Source organism: Pleurodeles waltl, chromosome 9 (assembly GCF_031143425.1).
Source record: "Pleurodeles waltl isolate 20211129_DDA chromosome 9, aPleWal1.hap1.20221129, whole genome shotgun sequence".
NCBI classification, from domain to species: Eukaryota; Metazoa; Chordata; class Amphibia; order Caudata; family Salamandridae; genus Pleurodeles; species Pleurodeles waltl.
In genome coordinates, this window is record NC_090448.1 from 1126319426 (window position 1) to 1126339636 (window position 20211).

The 20211-nt window shown below is 45.1% G+C and overlaps 1 protein-coding gene across 4 annotated transcripts in view; it reads right to left on the reverse strand.

Annotated features, from left to right (window-relative positions):
* Positions 1-20211, reverse strand: part of ZFYVE26 (zinc finger FYVE-type containing 26) — a 449330-nt gene that overhangs the window by 355500 nt on the left and 73619 nt on the right. The window lies entirely within an intron of this gene.

The window sequence follows — 20211 nt, forward strand, 5'->3', positions numbered from 1 at the left end:
GCCAAGCTTTTCGGTCTGTTCATGCTGACAGGAATGGGTCACACCAGGGACAAAGGAGGGGTTGATCTGTCCGTGTTGCAGGCACTAGGCTCAGACACACAAATGGGGTACTGTTTTTATTGGGACTAGTGAGGAAACAATGGGTGATAGGAATTATGTAGATTCCAGACGTTTATGCCACACAAATGTAAGGGAAAAGCACCATTTTAGGTGAAGTCGGAGGTTTGAAAGGCATTGTGGGTAAAAATAAAGGTAATGGGATCTATCTGAGTCAAACTACCCTGGACTCCCCCAGGTCTGTTCTTTTTAGATATGTCTGGGTTTGGTAGCTTTTGAAGGGAGGTCGTGTCAAGAACCCTCAAACTTTCCATGTAATAACAGCGAAACGTAAAGGAAAAGCTATAGGACTGCTGGTAAAGAAGTATCCACAGTGGAAAAAGCAATGTCCTTATTGGAAGAAAGTTTGTTGAGTCGTGCTACACACATTGAAAAGAAAATGCAGGAAAAAGGAATCCAAGATGGCCGACGAGAAGTACAAATGTTAACTTGTCGTTCTAGTGTTGCACTCAGTGTTGTTGCTATGATACATGTGCGCCGCTAGAGAGGTTTGCACTTTAACTATGAACTGAAAGGAATCCAGATGGGTTAAGAGAGTGCTTGTAGTGAGGTAAATGTTTTCTGAGGCTTCGCATGCATTTCACTGAACATTCGAGTTAACCACAGATAATATTTAATTGTTTAGAAGCAAATGCAGAGACAGAAGGTTTTCGCAGCATATAAAAGAGTCTCAAGCTGGAATTGACTCTTGTGAACATTCAAAGAATATAAAGATATTATCAACATCCAATCTGATAATTTTTTATCAATATTCAAAACAACCAGAGTTCAAAAATGTTACTGAAGAATGTTAACACGCCAATTTTAAGGAAGCATACAGATTATTATTAACAGAAAAGGTTAATATAAGACAGACAACAGGAAATACAATTTTTGTGCATTATACCACCATATTTGACTCTTAGATATATATATATATATATATATATATATATATATATATATATTTATATATTTATATATATATATATATACACATATACATATACCTCAGGGAACTCCGGATAAGAGAGTGTGATATAATTGTCAGTGAAATTAATCATTAGTAAATTTTAAAGGATGATGTAGTTAAACAGTGTGTCCCTAGTAATTGTAATTGTGATTTGTGGTGCTGTTATCCAATTAAAATAAAAAGTGAGTGGCAGACTGTGTATTTGAAGAACACCATCTCTGAGGCAGTCTCTCTAAATCCCATTCCCCTTTCCCCCTCCAGGTGCTCAAAACGGTGATTCCATTTCGTTGAGAGTAGTCTGGGTTGGGACTGAGGATTTATCTTCTGCTCCTGAGGAAATCGAATAAAGGTACTCTGACAGGCCGCCAGGGCAGGTCCATATACTGCAGCTACCTCCTGTGAGGAAACATGCTTTTGCTGAATTTTGACTACTAGGCGCTGGTGAAATGTCTCTAAAATGCCATGAACTCGGCTAATCAGGACTCAGTGCACGTGTTGACTGGCTTCTACCCACTTGGCATAGTCTAACTTACTTGTAAGTCTCTAGTATAAGGCACCAGGGCTACCCAGAGCCTGTAATTTAGAGTGTCCCCTCAGGGGCTGCAGCACTTGTATGATATGGTAAAGCATGGCACCCAGTCTGCTACTTCTGACTGGAAGGGCTGTTTAAATTTCAGATAATGGCAAAGTCCAGTTTTCACTTTTTAATATATGTAAGTCACCCCCAAGGTAGGTCTGTTGAGCCCAACGGCATGGTGATGTATATTAAAAGGTATAACATGTTCCAACAGTAAAAACCATAAATTGTCGTTTTTACTGTTAAACAGGCTAGCAGCCCCCTTGGTGAATACAGAGTTACAGGCTGACCCCACAGTCCTGCTAACATCTGATTGGAACTACTAATGTTGGTAAAGTATCAAAAGAATCAGTTAATTAAATCCAGCTTTAATGGTTAAAGCAAATTCAATGTCAGTGGTGGTCAAAGTGAAAGTTTAGAAGTTGCCTCTGTATTTCCCTAATGTATCCATTGCCCGTTTACAGGTGCGCACAAGGAGTGTCCTCATAGAGAGCCTTCTGTCCTCCTGGGAAGATGTGTGAACGACTCCCAGGAAAGGACACAATAGAAGCCTGGGTGAGGGAGAGGTTATATCAGTCCCTTGCAGGAAGCCACATATGTGTTAATCCAAAAGGCAAGCTTGAAGGAAAAATACATCTTGATGGGAAACACTTGGGAGAGATGATGCTCTATTATTTAGGCAAACAGGCCTGCACTGGGGACAGAAAGGGAAAGCCAATTGTCAAACTGGCTTTTCAGGGGTGTGTAGCCCCCTTGGTGGCCACACCTCTGGGTTGGGCTATGGACCTTTACACGCTGAGGGAGGAGCTCTGCCATGTTGGGAGTGGGTAGAACAGACTTCTGGGATAGCCAAATGCCACACTTCACAGGAAGATGCCATCAAGTGGGAGGGAATTTGGTAGCCCATTGGCCAGTGACCGTGACATCCCCTGTGGGCATTTTATGGGCATACAAAGGGTAGCCCTGGCACCAAGAGGTCAGATCTTTTTGGCCTGGAGTCAATGGCAAACTGCACTAGGATCACACAAAGAACGGCAGCACCAACATGGACTTTAGCTGCTGTATCTGGTGGCTAGAAAAGGAGAAAGGACTGTGTCCTGCTTGTGGGGAAGTCAACTTCTGAGCCCAGGCAAAGCAAGAGACTGCAAGAGTCAGCTGGTTGTTCACAGCAGAAGGCCAAATCGGCTGAAGAAGCCTGCTGGGGAGAGTTGGAAGCCCAGAACCGCGAATCGCCGCTCCTTCCTGCCATGGAATAACAGGGGCCAAGTCCCAAAGCTCAAAAGTTGCCCCCAAAGTTAAGTTACTGCGGAAGAAATAAACCACTGTACCGGGCAACTGGACTTCTGCACAGCTCGAGAAGTCTTTGAAGGACAACGACCGCTGCAGCTTGCTGGTCCTCCTGACTGGCTCCCTTCCGAGGTTGGTTGCCTAAGGTAACTCTAAGTAACTGCATTGATACTTACTGAAGTTGTTCTTGAAAAAGTTTTTTTGTGTCAAATTCGATGAATTTGCCACTGCTTTTGTGTACAAAACTGTAATTTACTATACTGTGTAAATTCAGTATCTCTGGATCCCTCTTGTGGATCTTTGTTGGTTTGGTTTTAAAAACTGCATAAAAATCTAATCTATTTTTATAAAATGATGGGAGATTTCTTGAGTGTCTTGTTTCTTTTTACTACAATTCTTTTGGTGCTCTTTAAATACTTTATACTTGTTCCTTCATGCAAGCATGACTGCTCAGAGACACAGTTACCCTGGGTTGAGCTAAAGGTTTAACTAGCAAAACTGATAGGTTGATGAGTGTATTACATTATAAGGTTGGACACCTACATAAGGCTGGACTGCAAGAAGAATGGGGTCCGCTTTTGTTAGGGTGGTGGCGGTTTTGTACTAGTGCAACAGTTTTAAAAGCACTAGAGTTACTTGTATATCGAATGGTTTTCAGGCAACAAGAAAAGGGAAAAGATAATTCTGGTGATTACTGTATCTTTTAGAGAGAGCTCTGGCTTTTGTCTAGTCGCTGTTTTGACTCATCTAAGGTATTGCAGAAGGTTAATATGCGTGCTGCAAAGAACGTGTACTATGCAGAACCCACAACAGTACTTTATGTGCATAGCTCATTGGGATATTGCTTTTGTCACAGAGCTCTGTGTATTTCATAGATTAGAAACATAATCTAGCACAGTGAGCTACGAACTGCCATCAAAGAACTGCAAGCAAACTGCACGGTACAGGTTAGAAAGTTATGTTTTTTCCCCAGTCTTTGATTAACCTAGTTTTGCTAAAAGGGTTTGTTCGGATTGTTTACGTGTGTGTAACGTAAAATACTCCAACACCCTACGCTGGTAAGAGAGGTGCTATAAAACAAATACAATACTGGTGAGAGTGGGGCTATGGAGAGATGAGAGGCACTGTTAGAGGGTAATGGAATCATTGAAGAACCCCAATAAAGACTGTTGTATCCTGGTGCACTGTGAGGTCATCATTTACTATGTTTTAAAAAGTATTACAATTGAATATATAATAAAAACGTTTTGTAGAATGCACCATTTTTGCCATTTTTGCCACAATTTTGTCGATTGGGAAGTTCCAACCCTCGCTCTAACCAAGTCCACTGTAGTGGTTACGCTTGATCACTAAGCAACCTCTGGGGGACTGGTCTGACAAAATTTGCCAGGGCTGCTTTGGGTTTCCAGTCCAGCCTGCACCCACACCAAGTGCTACACCACACATCTCCATCAGGTCATTTTTGGACAGGAAATGTTGATATCTCCACTGTGCATTTTGGGCCCTATTCTGCTGCATGCACTAGGTTCACCTGCACCAGTAGGGTACCACTTTCATCATGAGATTATGGAAATACTGGGTGTAAGGAAACGTATGGATCCCCCCAAATTCTGGAGCTTTGTGTTTTTAGCCACAGTTTGAGGTTCGCAAGGGCCTCGGAGTAAAAACAAAAACCCTCAGGGGATCCACACATATGACCATGGACTCCCCCAGGTGTCCAATTGTCAGAAATGTTCAAGTTTAGTAGTTTTCCCTGCGTACCAGCTGAGCTAGTGCCCAAAATCACCAGCCATCCAAATGCAAAAAATGGTAGGCCTGGAGGCAGAAAAATGTGATCTGTCCATGTTGTTTTCTGGGCCTCTTTCTGTTGCAGGCACTAGGCCCACTCCTGCAAGTGAGGAACCATTTTTTTATTGAGAGACTTTCAGCCATGCTGAACAGCAGCCACGCTGGTGTACAATATTATTAAAACACATCAGCAAAGCCAATAGATTATTTGCGTAGGCGAGACCTTTTGGGTTTGCCAATGTTTGTTCATTTTTTATATTTTGCCATATGAATTAGTGTAAAGTCGCTAAACAACGAAAAATCATTGTAAGGTGCAGCTCAGTTGTTGGCTGAGGGTATCGCATGTTTTTGGAGAACTTATAATCAATGTATATTGCTGTGATCAGAAGGGACTGTCAGATTTAACGGTGAATTCGTTTTGTAAATCGGCCACAGTGACAAAAATATGAACAGTTGTATAGTCGGTACAAAATGAAAAATCATTGTGCAGTGCAGTACAGCTGTTGGTTATGGCTATCACATGTTTTTGGAGAACTTACAGTCCTTCTAAATTGCTGTGATCCAAAGAAACTGTCATACATAACAGTGTATTGGTTTTGTAAAAATTGTCCAGTGACTAGAAGTTACAGATGAAAATATTGCTACAAATGTCTGTTTTTTCTTTTGCATATTCGTTTTCATTATTTTTTTTCCAAATAAATGTTTCTTTGTGAAAACATTGAGGAATCTACACAAATTACCCCTTGCTGATGTCCGAATGTTGTCTACTTTTCAGAAATGTATATTTTTGGGATCGCCTTTGGTTTTTGCTCCCTATTTCCACCACAACCTGCGAGTAGGTTGAAACCACATGTCTGGGAAAACATGGACTCCTACTAAGAAAAATGCTAAAATTGTGATTAAAAAATATAGGGCCTGATTACAACTTTGGAGGACGGTGTTAATCCGTCCCAAATGTGACGGATATACCACCTACCGTATTACGAGTCCATTATATCCTATGGAACTCGTAATACGGTAGGTGGTAAATCCGTCACATTTGGGACAGATTAACACCGTCCTCCAAAATTGTAATCAGGCCCATAGTTTTGTTTTTGGTACAGCTGTGCTTTTACTTGAAAGCTGGGAAGATGATGATCCTAGCACAGCAATCCCTTTGTGGATGTCATTTTTAGGAGAAAAGAAAACAAACACCTTTTGCACAGCACCTTTTCCCCGAAAAAGATTGTGGTATTTTTTGTCGGCTAATATATGCACTCTGGGGTTCCCTCAGTGGCTGCTCACATACCAGCTACTGATGTTAGAGACTTTTTTTCCGCACGCCTAACCCCTGCTCAAGAAGGAAATGGAGATGTATATATGAAAAAGGTATATATGACACCGTCTACAGCTTGAAAACACTTGTATCCTCTGTTGTTAACATTATACTGGTTGTGATCTGGAAGCCTATCCTGCATGCAGTGGCTTCACTGAAGCGATCTACGCGTGATGCTGCTGCTGTTCGCAGATTGTGGACAACTGACATTACACGCAGCAATATTTAGAAGTTTATCAAGGATCTCCTAGACATGAACATTAAGGAGAGAAACCCAGCAAGGGTGAAGGTCCGGCTTGATGGACAGGAGTACATTTTCTCTTGAGCTGAAGTAGTTCGGTCATTAAAAAGTGGAATTATTCCAGTCACTTGATGTCAAATATACAGTCTTTAGTGTTTCTTGTTATGTCACACTTTCAATGCTCTGCAGACTGATTTTCCTCAGTTGTAGCATTTTGAGTCTCATGGTTCTGGAGGGGCTATTTCCTTTTGAGACTGGTTGCATACTGCTTAATATTGTAGGGTGCTTTTCCACCTTTTCTTGTGCACCACGTCAGTTTCTTCCCAGTTTCCTTCCCCCTCCTGATTTCGCCCTTTACTTCCTTTAGGAGGTGATACCTTGATAGGAAGAATCCTGTAGTGCATGTTTTTTCACTAGAGGTTGGTGTGTGAAATCTGTAAATTTTATTGACGAATATAATCTCTTTTTACTAAGGAGTGTTGCAGTGTGAGAGTAAAGTGGTTCACACCAACAACACATCTAAAACTTAAATGTTTTCAAAGTAAAAACATTTGACATGGTCGAACCACCAACTTTACCTTGTTGCGATCAACTGCAAAGGGTGCCAATTTCCAAGTCTAGCACAACCAAAAGATTAACATTGCATTTTAAATTTCGTATTAGTTTTCAATGGAACATATATGTTTTCGCCTTAACTGTTGATCCAAACAGATTTCCTTAATTTCTGTAGCAATCGCATATACCATTTTTAGCTTTTCATCTTACTTGATTGGATTTTTTTTTTAATAAAGAAAGTTTATTGAGTTTTGCATTGTGAATACAATAAAACACACGGGTAGCACATCAGATGAGATCACATAGTGCTTGGGTATGACAGTTTCAAGCAAATGACATTAGCAATAATAAAGCAGAGGCAACATTTCTATCTCACATTGGGAAATTAGCTAGTTGGTCAAGCCATTTCCCCCAGACTTGTCCGTGTTTGCAGGGACACCTCTGGGGCCCCATAAAGTGGCTTCTCATGCTGTGCACACCAGTCTACCCCTCAGCACCAATGGGAGATGATTAAGGGTGTGACTTCCAGTGAGTGGCAATGCCGCGCTTAGCAATCATAAGGGCTGTGCCCAAAAATGTCTTGTCTGCCCACGTTCCTCCAGAGCACTCAAAGACCTCCAAAAGAAGCACCAAAGGAGAAAGGGGTACCTCCAAACCCAACACCTCAGTCAGTTCTCCCACCACTGTCACTCAGTACTCCTGAATTCAAGGACACGTCCATACCACGATAAAAGTCGGCAGGAGCCTCATCACAGCGGGAGCAAGCGGGTTCGGGGATGAGGCCGCTCTGTGCAGTGTGACGGGAGAAAGAGACCGTATGTAGATAATACGTTTGGGTTAGGCGAAGTTTGGAGGTTGTGATAGTCCTAGGTGCCATTAAGGCATCCCTCCAATTGTCATCCTCAAGGGAGCCTATCCAGTTCTCCCATCAGGTTCAGAGGTGACCTAAAGTGCCTGGGGTGTTGATGATCAGAGTTCGATATGTCTTAGAGACTCCCCCCCTTACCCAGTGCACCCTTGAGGAGTTTGGCTTGCAGCGGGCTGAATTCAGGGAATGGGCCAGTCTGTGATAGATTGGCCAAAGGTACGTCTCAAATGAAGATATTTGTATAATTGTGCATTGGATAGGGCATAGGTGGTTTGGAGGTCTTGAAAAGACTTCATGTGCAACCCCTTTTAAACATCACCCAAGTGTGAAATGTCAATTAGATACTATGCCTTAAGGCCCTGCAGTGATGTTGTCTCTCCCAGCCAAGTGCAATGCCAGAGGCGTTTGTTGCATGAGTATTGTGCTCCATTGGGTGTGACGTAGGGTTGCTCTTCGGCAAATATTATAGGTAGAAGTTAACCATGCCCAGTCTGCCATCATATGGAGCACGTTGTCAACTAGTGAGGGCTAGATGGGGCAAGAGCCTTGCCACAGGAAGGTCGTTGCCACCTTGTCCAGGGCTGTGAACCAAGATCGTGGCAATAGGAGTGGTAGGTTCAGGAATATGTATAAGAATCTCAACAGGATCATCATTTTATATAGTGCTATACGGCCCATAATGTTTAAAGGAAAGGACTGCCATTTGGCGAGGTCGGTCTTGGCCTTTATTGTTAGTGGTTTGAGATTGTGTCCAGGTGAGTTCCAGGTGTACAGCCACCAGATCCAGAGATATTTAAAACTCGGGCGGTGGATGGGAATGGTATCTTGCCAATCTAAGTTGTCACGGAATGGGGCTAGGAGTACCAACACAAATTTGGAGGGGTTCACCTGGAGACCCGAAGCCTCCCCAAAGCGCTAAAGGAGGTGGAGACAACAGGGCCACTTGTTGCACGATCTGCAAGGTACAGCAGGAAACCATCCACGTTTAAAGCTATTCAATCCTCTTGTCCCCCACTCCAACTACATCCACGCAGTTGAGCGTAGCTACAGATAAGAAATGCCAGTCACTCAATCGCTAGGGCGAAAAGGAGTGGAGACAGTGGACAACCCTGTCTGGTCCCTTGGTTGATGAAGAAGGCGTGGGAGAGCACACCACTTATTTGGATCCGAGCCATGGAGTTGGAATAGACAGCTTGGACCATTCCCCGAAATCTGACCCGATCCCTAATCACGTCAACACCACCCGAGGTATTCCCAGACCACCATGTCAAACGCCTTCTTAAAGTCGATGAAAATCAAGGCTAGGGCAAGAGGAAGTAGATAACGGTGGGCTAGGGCTATGTGGAGGTGGCGGAGGCAGTGCCTGGTGCTGCAGGACTGGTACTGGTCGGGATGTATAAATGTGTGGAGGACCTTTTTGCGCCAGGAGGACAGCAACATGGTGAAGATCTTGACCTCTCCGTTGATGAGGGATATGTGATGGTAATGTGCGCATGCAGTGGAGGAGCGTTGTGTTTTTGGGATCACCACTATTGTGGCTGTGTCTGTTTCTGATGGAAAGGTGCCTTTCTGTCCCACTTCCTTATATATGGCCAGAAGTTGGGGGGGGGCCAGGATGTCGCAAAATGTCGTGTAGTACTCAGCGGGAAAACCATCAGGCCCTGGAGTTTTCCGGGGAGCTACCGCTGACAAGGCAGCACTTATCTCTGCGACCGTAAGTGGCTAATCCAGCATCTGGGCCTCGGCTCTGGATAGTTGGGGAAGGGGTATTCCGTTAGAGGCCGGCTTGCCTCTAGAGAACCTCGTGTATAAACAGTGGCAGCAATGGGCAAAGGCATGTACTATCTCAGGAAGGACATGGGAGGAGTTACAGTGGACGTGAATGAATTCAGGTATAAGTCTGGTTGCGTGGTGTTGGGAGGCCAACCAGTACAGTAGCTTCTTATTTTGACCCCCCCCACCCGTAGACTCTGGCCACTCTGGCACACCCTAGGTATTTGGCAACTTCCAGGGAGTGAAGGCGTATTCCTTCATATTTATGTCCTAGCTGGTGAGAGGTGTCCCTGCCTGGGTGTGTTGCAAGGCTTTCTTCTAAGCGGACGGCGCATGTCGCCAGCTGACTAATTTGTAAGGAGTGGGCATGTTCACGTGCCCCGATATGTCCCCGGGCAACACCCTCAAGGCTGCCTTGCCAGCAGCCTATAGGGTGACCGCTGAGGCAACAGAACCCTCACAGGTGTGGAAGTAGCTTGCAGTTCAATACTAAGGGCCTCATTACAACCCTGGCGGTCAAAGACCGCCAGGGCTGTTTTGGCGATTGTACCGGCTAGCGGTACAATCTTGCGTATTACGACCGCAGCGTTGCCCAGGGGATTACGAGTCCCCTTCCCACCAGCATGTCCATGGCGGTAGAGACTGCCATGGAAAGGCTGGCGGGAAGGGGAGTCGTGGGGCCCCCAGGCACAGCCCCACCCTGCGCGACGGGTGCAGCTGCACCCGTCGCACGGCTGCAACACCGCCGGCAGGCAATGGGGCCGGCGGGAGTGCGGTTGCATTGGCGCCGCTCAGCGGTGCAACCTTGGTGGGCGGCCTCCGCCACCCGCCAAGGTTGTAATGAAGGCCTAAGTGCCTTAGCATGGGTGTTTATCCTGAAGGCACCAGACGGTGAGTCACCCATTCGGGCGCAGACTGGTTTGGGGAGCACCGAGGTGAAGGAGGAGGGGTGTGAGGTCCGATATTCCTCTAGGAAGAATATGAGCATGGGAGACAGTACGACAGTCAAGAGAAAGCATATAGATGAGGGATATGTGCGAGTGGGTGTGGTGTGCCACTTAAGTATGTGTGCACTGGTGACGTTGAGAATTCCATATTCTCCACGCTCCAGAGAGGGCAAGGGTATTAGCCCCGTCAGCAAGGGAGCGGGCTCCTAAGCATCTGGATGCCGTGGGAGATCTGGTAGTGTTGTCCTGTGGGTCGGGCACTGCATTGACATCTCTGCCTATCACCGTAAGCCCTGTGGGAGGTCTAGAAGGATCTTAGAAAGATCATGGATATATGCGGTGATGGTCGTCAGAGGGGAATATACACTCACTATGTTGACAATTTGACCTTCAAGTTGTCCGGTTATTGCGATAAAGCAATCCTGTGGGTCTCAAAATTGGACAGAAACCATAAAAGGGTAGAATTGCCGTAGCAGGATAGCCACCCCGCAAGACTCGCTGGAGTAACCCGAATGAAAGACCCCCACTGTAACCCCGGCGTGCCATGAATGGGAAGTGGTTACCCAGGAGATGGGTTTGCTTGCGAGTAGAATGACCTCTGGAAGATGCCAAGGACTGCAGTACGCTTCACACGGTCTAAAAGATCATTAACGTTCCATGACAAGATTCAAAAGGGCGTCATCATGGGAATATTAGGACTCACTGGCAATCAGGATGAGGGGAGGTGGGTCCGCCTCCCGCACGTGGGACCATTGCTATTTAGTTATAGCACCATGCACGTTATTTTAGCATACTAGGCCTGCCGCTGTGCACTTTAACCTAAATACATTTTATTCAGCTTATTTTTATTATTCTTACAGTAGCTACTTTTGCGGTCTTGTTTTATTTCTCTCTATCTAGCTGCTTTTGCCTAGGCTAGCACTATGTTCTCAAACAAGACATTCTTGCTCACTCTCTGCTTCTTTCAAGGCTGCAGTAAGATAGGTTGCCGGTGAACGTGGTACGAGTTTTGTCTCTGACATTCATAGAAAAAGACACATCCTTACGTAGGGACATTTTCTCAGAACATCAGCTGTTTTATTATAAAAACACTTCCCTGTCCCTTACACGTTAGAGGGAGATTCCAGCCAGAGAACCACGACTGTATGCTGATTGATGAACACTTCGCTACAGCTGCTTATGCAGACTTCAGGCTTTTGCTCAGGTGTGGGGGATGATGTCTTCCCAGGGGAACCTGACGGGCAGAATTAGAGCTTAACACGCTGTGCTCTATTATAGCCAAGGTAGGACTTAGTCTATTGACTCTAGTGACAGTATGGTAGCGTGACATATGCTTCACTCTCCTTGTCACAATTTTAATCTTGTCATACTGTATCGTCCTGGTTATTGCAGCACCTGCTTTACTATCTAAGATGCAGTCGCTTCATTAAAATCTTATTGAAACATATACTGCATCTGTTTGTCATCGTGTATGTGAGACTAATGTAATTGAGAGAAACGAATGAGACCTGAGTGACCACGGTTTCCCTGAGAAATCAATTATGTAATGCGCTCGGCTGCCCAATCATACCTGCCCTTGGGTAGAGATGAGGCACTGCTAGTTAGCCGGAGCAAAACTCGGATTAGGGCGACAGGTGTCACCTGTAGTGGGTCAGACTCAGTCTCCCACACCACAGGCGATACTACCGCTCAAAATCCAGTAGTCTCATTAGAATAATGCGACAGGTGCAAAAGAAAGAGCCGTGTCCCTTTTCTCAGTGTGTGGGGTGTGTCGCTAATGTGTGTCCAATGTGCAATGAAATACAATTACGCAAACCACTGAACATAATAAAACAGTTCGTAAGAGTAACATTAACATTATATACTGAATCCACCCCCAGCTCCCTCTCTTCCCCATACTTTCTCCCTAAAAGCATCTGTCGCCCTGCAAAAATGAACACAAGTACAAAATAATGCAAAAATGGAATGGGAGTGTTGGACCCCTCCATGATCAAGCATAAACGTCAGCCATCAAGATTACGTATGAAGGTATAACTGGGTATGCCTTTAGGTCTCTTTACAGCAATTAACCTAGCAAAAAAGCAAGCCCGTGGCATGGGGATGCTACCCCTCCCCAGCCTTGTAACACCTATTTCCAAGGGAGAGGGTGTTGCATCCCCTCTCCCACAGGAAATACTTTGTTCTGCCTTCCCCTGCTTGAGCTGGTCAAGCAGTAGCAGGGCAGAAACATTTCTGAGGGGCTGCAGCAGTGTGGGCTGCACGCAATCCCTGGAAGACAGGTAGGCGCAATACTCTGAGGAGCCCCCAGAATCCATGGGGGGGGGGGTCCTCTGAGGAGCGCCCAAAACGCATGGAGTCATGCCATCAATACTGACATTTGTATTGTGGTGTGATTCAACCATGTTTGATACTAAACATGCCTAGGTTCGGAGTTACCATTATGTAGCTGGCCCACAGGCAGTGACTTATGGCCAGCACACGGGTAAAATGGCTTCCTCACACTTAGTCCAGTGCATTGGAACAGGAGTTCGTAGGGGCCCCTCTGCTCATGCAGAGGTGCCCTTAAAACACAGGAACCTGCACCCTCCTCTTTGGACTGAAAGGGCCTACCATAGGGGTGACCAGTGTAGTGACCAGCAGTGAAAGGGTGCATGCACCTTTTCACGCAGGCTGCAATGGCAGACTTGCAGACAGTTTGCATGGGCTTCCATGTGTGGCATAATAAATGCTGCAGACCATGTGAGACCCTGGTGTACCAATGCCCTCGGTACCTAAGTACCATATACTAGGGACTTACAGGGGTACACCAGTATGCCAATTGTGGAGTGTAAAGGGTACCAAAGCAACCAGATTTAGAGGACAGAGTACAATCACTAGAGTCCTGGTTAGCAGGATCGCAGTGAAAACAATCTAAGCACACAGATAAACAGGCAAAAAGTGGGAGTAACCATGCCAAAAAGAGTGACTTCCCTACAGTCAGGGAAGAGAAGGACCATGGCATCCCCACAGTGGAGAATGCCTCAAGATAGAGCTTCCCTAAGGAAGGCACCTCTGTCTCTGAAGTTGATGATCTGAATGAGCACTGGCTTAGGAGATGCCCCCGGAGGAGGTCTGGGGGTCAGAGCTTTGTGGGCCCTCTGTACTGTGAACCAGGAGGATAATTGGTCCCTCGGCATCCGGAATTTGATCCAGGTTTCAAGGAAGTCTGCGACTTGTGGAGATACTGTGCCCTTCAGGATTCCAAGCATGTGCACATTGCTGCACCGAGAGCAGTGCTCCGCTTCTTCGGCAAGGCAATACAGCTCTTTCAAATGTGCCAGGTGGTCAGACACCTGGGATTTGAGGGTGGTGACATAATTCTCTCGTGGTTATTCAGGATTCAGCTATGCTGATCCTAGCCATAGCCTTACGCAGGTCCTGACGAAGTAAGCCAATGTCACCTTCTACCTCCCCGATCTTGGCCTCCATGGCTGCTTGGGAGGTCTGAATGGCTTGGAGGATGGTTACCAGGACGCCATCAGAGGAGGGAGACCTTTCTGTGCTAGGGCCCACACGCTGTCCAGTTGGGGAATCAGTGGTGTATTGTCAATTTGTGTTTGGGCGGTCGGATTTGTCCTTACCCATGGTGTCCGGTTGGTGTCAGGAGTCAGTGTCCTTTTCGGCAGACACCAGACCCCCGCCTGCCACAGTTTGCGGCAGCAGGAGCAGTCGGTCTCTCGGAACCCGAGAGCGGTTCTCAGGGTAATTGAATGAGGAGCAGCAGTGAATGGTCTGATTGTTACATGTTGGGCACCAGGGGCGCTCCTTAGGCATTATCCTGAGTCGCATTCGGGGTACGGCAAGGACCGTATAATAGTCAGCGGGGCAAGGAGGCCCAGACAAGGACCTCGAAAGTCCAGGGCTTGAGGGAGTCACCCTCCAGGGCCTGGGTGGGCTTGTGAGTCCTTCAGAAGATAATAGTGATCTTAGAACATCGACTCAACTTGAGTATAGGACCCCCAATGTGATGCTGCACTGTACAGGAAGTGGTGGGCTCGCCTGCTCAGGTACGAGATGGTAGGAGTCAAAGCGGTGGTGTTCTTTTTCACCAGTACTATGTGGAGGATGTGTGTGTCCAATTGCCTCACTGGCTCCCTTTTGGGTCTCAACCTAGCATGCTGTGTATGTACCAGCTTGATATGGGGTACAGGGTGGGGGGATTTCCCCATGCACACAGGAGCGGCTCATGATGTCAGGAGGTGGCCTCCTTGGAGGACAAGGGATTTGGTTTAATGTATGTTTCCTGCATGAGGGCACCCGTTTCCTGGATAGTATTGGCAGATGCTTAGGCGCTAGCAGGTGCTTCGTGGAGATATCAGGATGAAGGCCCCACCACAAGGCCGCTTGAGCCTCAGTCCAGGTGGGCAGCCCACCACAGGTCACTGACAGACTCAGTGGAGCTCAGCACTCGTCGCAACCGCCCTAGTGTTCGGCTCTCCTTTGCAGTGTCTCGGGTTATGATCCCAGGTCATGAAGGCCACACAATACAGCCATCAGGAGGTGATTGCTCAGTGGCAAGGCACGGCTCAGTCCTCATAGTCAGAGAAAGGAGGGGGGTTTACACTTACCTCTTTCTGTGCTCGCACTGAGGTAGGGTGTCGTCGTCTCCCCATCAGCTGCCAAGCCATAAGGCTGTGCGCCCGACTCATGGCCTGGGCCACTGGAGGGCACAAACAGGCAGGGGGAGGGGAGTTAGAGAAGGGCTCAAGGGGAGTCCCACCATCCACCCCGGGACAGTCCCTTAGGTCGCTTCCCTCGCCCTCTCCGATCATAGCACTCGCTGATAAGGCAACTCACAAGGCGTGCCGGCAGGGACGGACCTCTGTCCATGTCGGCCACCATGTTGGCTGAGCCTCGAGCCTCTCAGGTGCAGTGGGATCCAGGGCAGTGGTGCTTCTTCACGGGGGATCACCGCAGCTGGAGAGTTCGGATGTCCTGACAGGTAGATGTTGGACATGGATGAGGCCGTCCAATCACAGTGTATTGAAATGGACAACAGAGGGGTCCGGAGCACTCTTAAAGAGCAACCGCCATCTTGGCGCTCCTAGCCACGCCCTCGGACTGACATTTTTAATGTTATGTTTCTACCCGTATTGTGGGTTTGGTTTGTTGGAGCCCATGTACCACATTCATTTCAGTGAAGAATGCCTGGCAGCAAGCTACCAAGTAAGAGTTAGGAATCAATTACAAAAGCCAGCTGCACCTCATCTCAAGACTGTGGCCTCTCTGCTCCATCACTTGCACAATTTAATTTTCTACAGACATGCACCAACTTTCTTTACATTCACGATTTGGCTTATCTGTATGCAAAGGGATAACAAGGACTTTGACGAATGCAACATTTCAGCTGGAACCTGGTCTTACTAACAGTGAGGAAGAATTTGTGCTTTAGCTTTAGGAACATGCTGTAAATCTACAAATGGGTTTTATTCTGAGTAACCTTCAGTAGAGAGCCTACACTTGGAAGTAACACAAAGCCATAAAAAAGAAGGGGTGAGGGGCACCCCCGGCCCCCAGACACACACAGGGTGAAAAAAAACAATTCTAAACAAATGGCATGGGTGGTTAAAAAGGAAGGCAAGAGGACTATTTCTTCCAAAACTAGGATACAGAAGGTGAAGCATAAATTAAACATGATTTTGTAAGCATTACTGTCACAGTATTGGGCCTCTGAATGGCAAATGAATGAGAATGTATAGGAAGAAAATCAAGGAGGAGCCAAGGCATACGTGGAGCAAAAACGTTACAGCTTCACTGTTTTTCATCTCCCCTCTCCATCTCATACAAATGAAGGAATGGGAGGTGGACAATAATGGGGCATCTCCGAGCTTACATAATTCTCTAGGCTGGTTTTGCAACCAGGGAAAAGTGCTCCTAAAACTCTTTCAGTGTTCCTACAAGTCACTGTTGCATGACCTCTTCTAAGCAATGTTAAATTAGATTTCAGACACCAAATGAACATAAGACCTGTGTTTGAACAGTAACTCATGCTTAAAGTGAATCATCCTTTTGATGATGGCATGCTTCAGAGCTTTTCATAGTACTCCAAATACATGACGTCCTTCATTAAGCATACGCATAGCCACATCAACGGCGTTTACGCAGGCTAATGGAACCAACCTTGACGATACATGGTTCCAGACAGTCTGCACAATCAGGAATCACATACACAATTTGGTACTATGTTCTCTGGACTGCATTAAGACATTCAGTACTTGTTCAAATCATACAGGCAGCGACCACATACACAGGAGCACTGAAACATCCCAATGACAGGCAACAGGCAGACTCTGTAGCTCTGACTGAGAACAGATCATGTGATAAGCAGAATGAAAGAATATACTGCTGGTGTTTTGAGCATCTGAGCCAGCTCACTGGCAGCAGATGGTCTTGCCCCATACAAGAGTATGAATCACTGCAACCACAGTGAGGCCCACTTCCCTTTTTCTAAAATCTGCACACCAACAAGAGACACATACGCACTCTATAAGCTACAGAATGAGAAGTGGTATTTGGGTACAGTTACTCAAGCACAAATGAAGTCGATGCTTGTTAAAGAAACCTCAAAATATGATCATGGAATGGTACATATGGCTTAGTAACTTAGTTTTAATATCAATGAATCAAAATTCAAAAGACTGACACATTACAGAACTGAAATAGAAGCCAGGCATTCATTAAAGCAAGATGTCAGCTAAATGTGTGATAATCCCACTCAGATATAGTGAATTTCTCATGGTCCTAGGTAAGAATGTGTGGTCAATTAGATTGAACAACAGCGGCTTGGCATGAACACCATAATTTGAGAACTGGAACATTTTAGGTGTGAGTCTCAAAACAGATCTACAATTAGTCAGCAAAAAACTCTGGACTACAGGAGGCTTTTTAACCTTCTCTTTCCTTATGAATTGATTATAAAAATACCAGTGAAGATACATTTTTTTCATTGCACGATAATATATTTTCACAATTGATGTGTATGTCATCAGTAGCAGTGAGTTATTATGTCTGTGCAAATCTTTGTGTGTGCACTTTTTTATGCGTTGCTACAGACCTAAGGATATGCCAGGGAGACCTCACACTATTAATACTTTAACATTCATTGGCAAAGCCAATAAGTCTGTTTTTTTAATAAAATAAAATATTGGCCTTCCCTTGAAAATCTGCAATCTCCACTTTTTCTATGCAAGCTCCAGTACCTTCCATGATTACCAGGGGTACGATGGCATTATCACTTGAGCGGATTGATTCAGTTCTATCATATACAATGTCCCAGGGTTCAGTTAAAGGGAGCCAGGCCCTACCTGTTCTGCTTGTTATTCTCAGCATCAACAGGGGGGGTGTCGGGGGTGAGTCCAGGCTTTAGCTTTCCTGGAATGAAATTCATAATGTGGAACAGAACTTACCTTGTTTACAGTGGCACTGGAAAACGGTCAGGCAGAAGAAATGAACTCTTCAAAAGAAACAGATAAGGGATAAACTGTCTGTTTTTCTTATGTTGGGCATGATGAATTCTTTGTGTGATCATACTCCGGTTACAGAAAGACTCTGCACCACAAATGTATCATTGCCTTAACACTATCATCTGATAAACCGAATTGGAAAAATTCACTGGAAAGATCTTGCGGGAGAAAACACAAACTGAATACTTTTGAGAGGCTGATGAGGACAACTAAAGGGAGGCCCCCAAGGTGAGACTATTACGCTGACAGTTGCTTTTGAACATAGCAGGCACAGATAATGAACTACAAGTTTAAATGATGCTCATAAACCTAATGGGCACGGATAATGAACTACACGAAAACTGTATTTGTGAACCAAAACAAGCATAGTTCATCAGCAGTGGGTGATACTTTGTTTAATAAAACTTTTACATGTCACTGTAATAGGTCTTTTTTACTGTGAAATCTGGTTGCTAATATACAAGACTGACAATGATTAGAACTCATTTTGACACTCCTACTGATTTCTTTAAAGACCTTCCCTCACTTGATATGTGTCCTTCAAAACTACCCATTCAACATCCCCATGTTTTTTTTCCTAAGGTACGCAAATGTTCTTTGTCTTCATGAGAGATGATGGTGTACAGCATTTCACAACTGCGCCTAGTATGTGTTGGATGAGGACTGGCTATGCCTGATATTCAACTGTACTACGTGGCATCTCAACTAGCAGTGATCAATGATTAGAATCTTCATCAGCAGGATAACCCTGCCTTTTGGCTGGAACTTACTGCCCACCCCTCAGTGCGTTGTTCTATGGTGGGTCCCACAAAAGTATTGATGGATCTGAGTAAATAAAGTCTTCACTGGACGGAGTGATGCGCTTCAGGATGGTACCCTGCCTGAAGCAGACTATCCAGCCTCCTGGCTTTAAAAATGGATTGTAAAGGTATTTATGTACCAGATCATATTTAAATATCCCGTAAGTGAAGAGTTTTACTGCACAAACCCCAGGTTCACAATACTCTTGGATGTGACATGTTGTGGAGACACACAAGCTTGTCTTAGATTCTCTTCCTGAGTTTAACTCTCAAGAAACTAAACTGAGCAAAAGCAGATGAGAAGCTGTATAATCCCAGACCTATTGTACCCTACTCATTAATGCACCAGATAAATTCACGGCTCTCCTATTTAGAATGGAGAACCTTAGATGATGATGGCTGGTGGGAAGCCCAAACAGCATCCCCTAAGCTGCCCAACACAGCTAAATTGTGTCTGATCTAAGTATTTTGAGTTTACTATTAGCTTGATTGCCTCTAGAAGAAAGGAAGAGGTTCATCAGGCATTAAGAGGGAGCGACTGCTAAGTCTCTAATCATTTGGGATCCAATGAGGCAGGCAGTGTTGGTACTGCAACATTTAACAATATGCATTGCTTACAATGTATGATTTGGAACTACATGTTTAGCTCTGGTCTGAAACAAAAATAAGGTTGCTTTAGAACGTAGAGTTAAACTGCTGGAATTACACATTTTCTTACCATGGGCTATTTGCAAACAATAGCACAGTAAGCAGCAGTGTGGTCAAAGACAGTTGCACAACAATGACAGCAACATGAAGCTAAAATAACACTACTGGTTCTCTCAAAATTCACTTGCATTCATAATGAAAAATTCTCATTTTAAGTTCCTGAAACAGAAACCTTCAAAACATTCTTTTAACTGAGCTTTCATGTGTTCAAAATACCATTCACTTGATATCCAAAGCTTGAATAAAGTGGAGATCTAATATAACATAGCATGCAACATAACATAGCAACATATTTGTAAGGTACATGTTCATCCATGGAGCATTCTAGCACTGAATAACAGGTGTTTATTGTTACCAATTCAATGGTACTCATTTATCAGCCTCAGAAGGATGAAAGGCAAGGTGAATCTGCTAGGATTCAAACCTGCAACAATGGCATTATACACAAATTCCTACAGCGAATGCGTTAGTCCACTGAGCCACTAGACCCATCTCTTGTGTTACAGAGGGCAAACATTAACAAACATCCCTTCTGCCTTATTGTAAGTGTGTTATACCCTGTGGCAGAATATCTGTCATTTTTTTGAAGGAGTAACTCTCAGCCGACCTCTAAATTACACCCTTATACCAGAAGGACCTCAAGTCTAGTAAATGAAATTAAATCTGGAAAATATGGAGGGAGTGACTGTAAAGACAGGACAGTAGTATTAGACTGAAGTCTTATTTACAACACTGGATAAACAGTTCTTGTTTGAACATAAACATTTTACAATGACGCAAA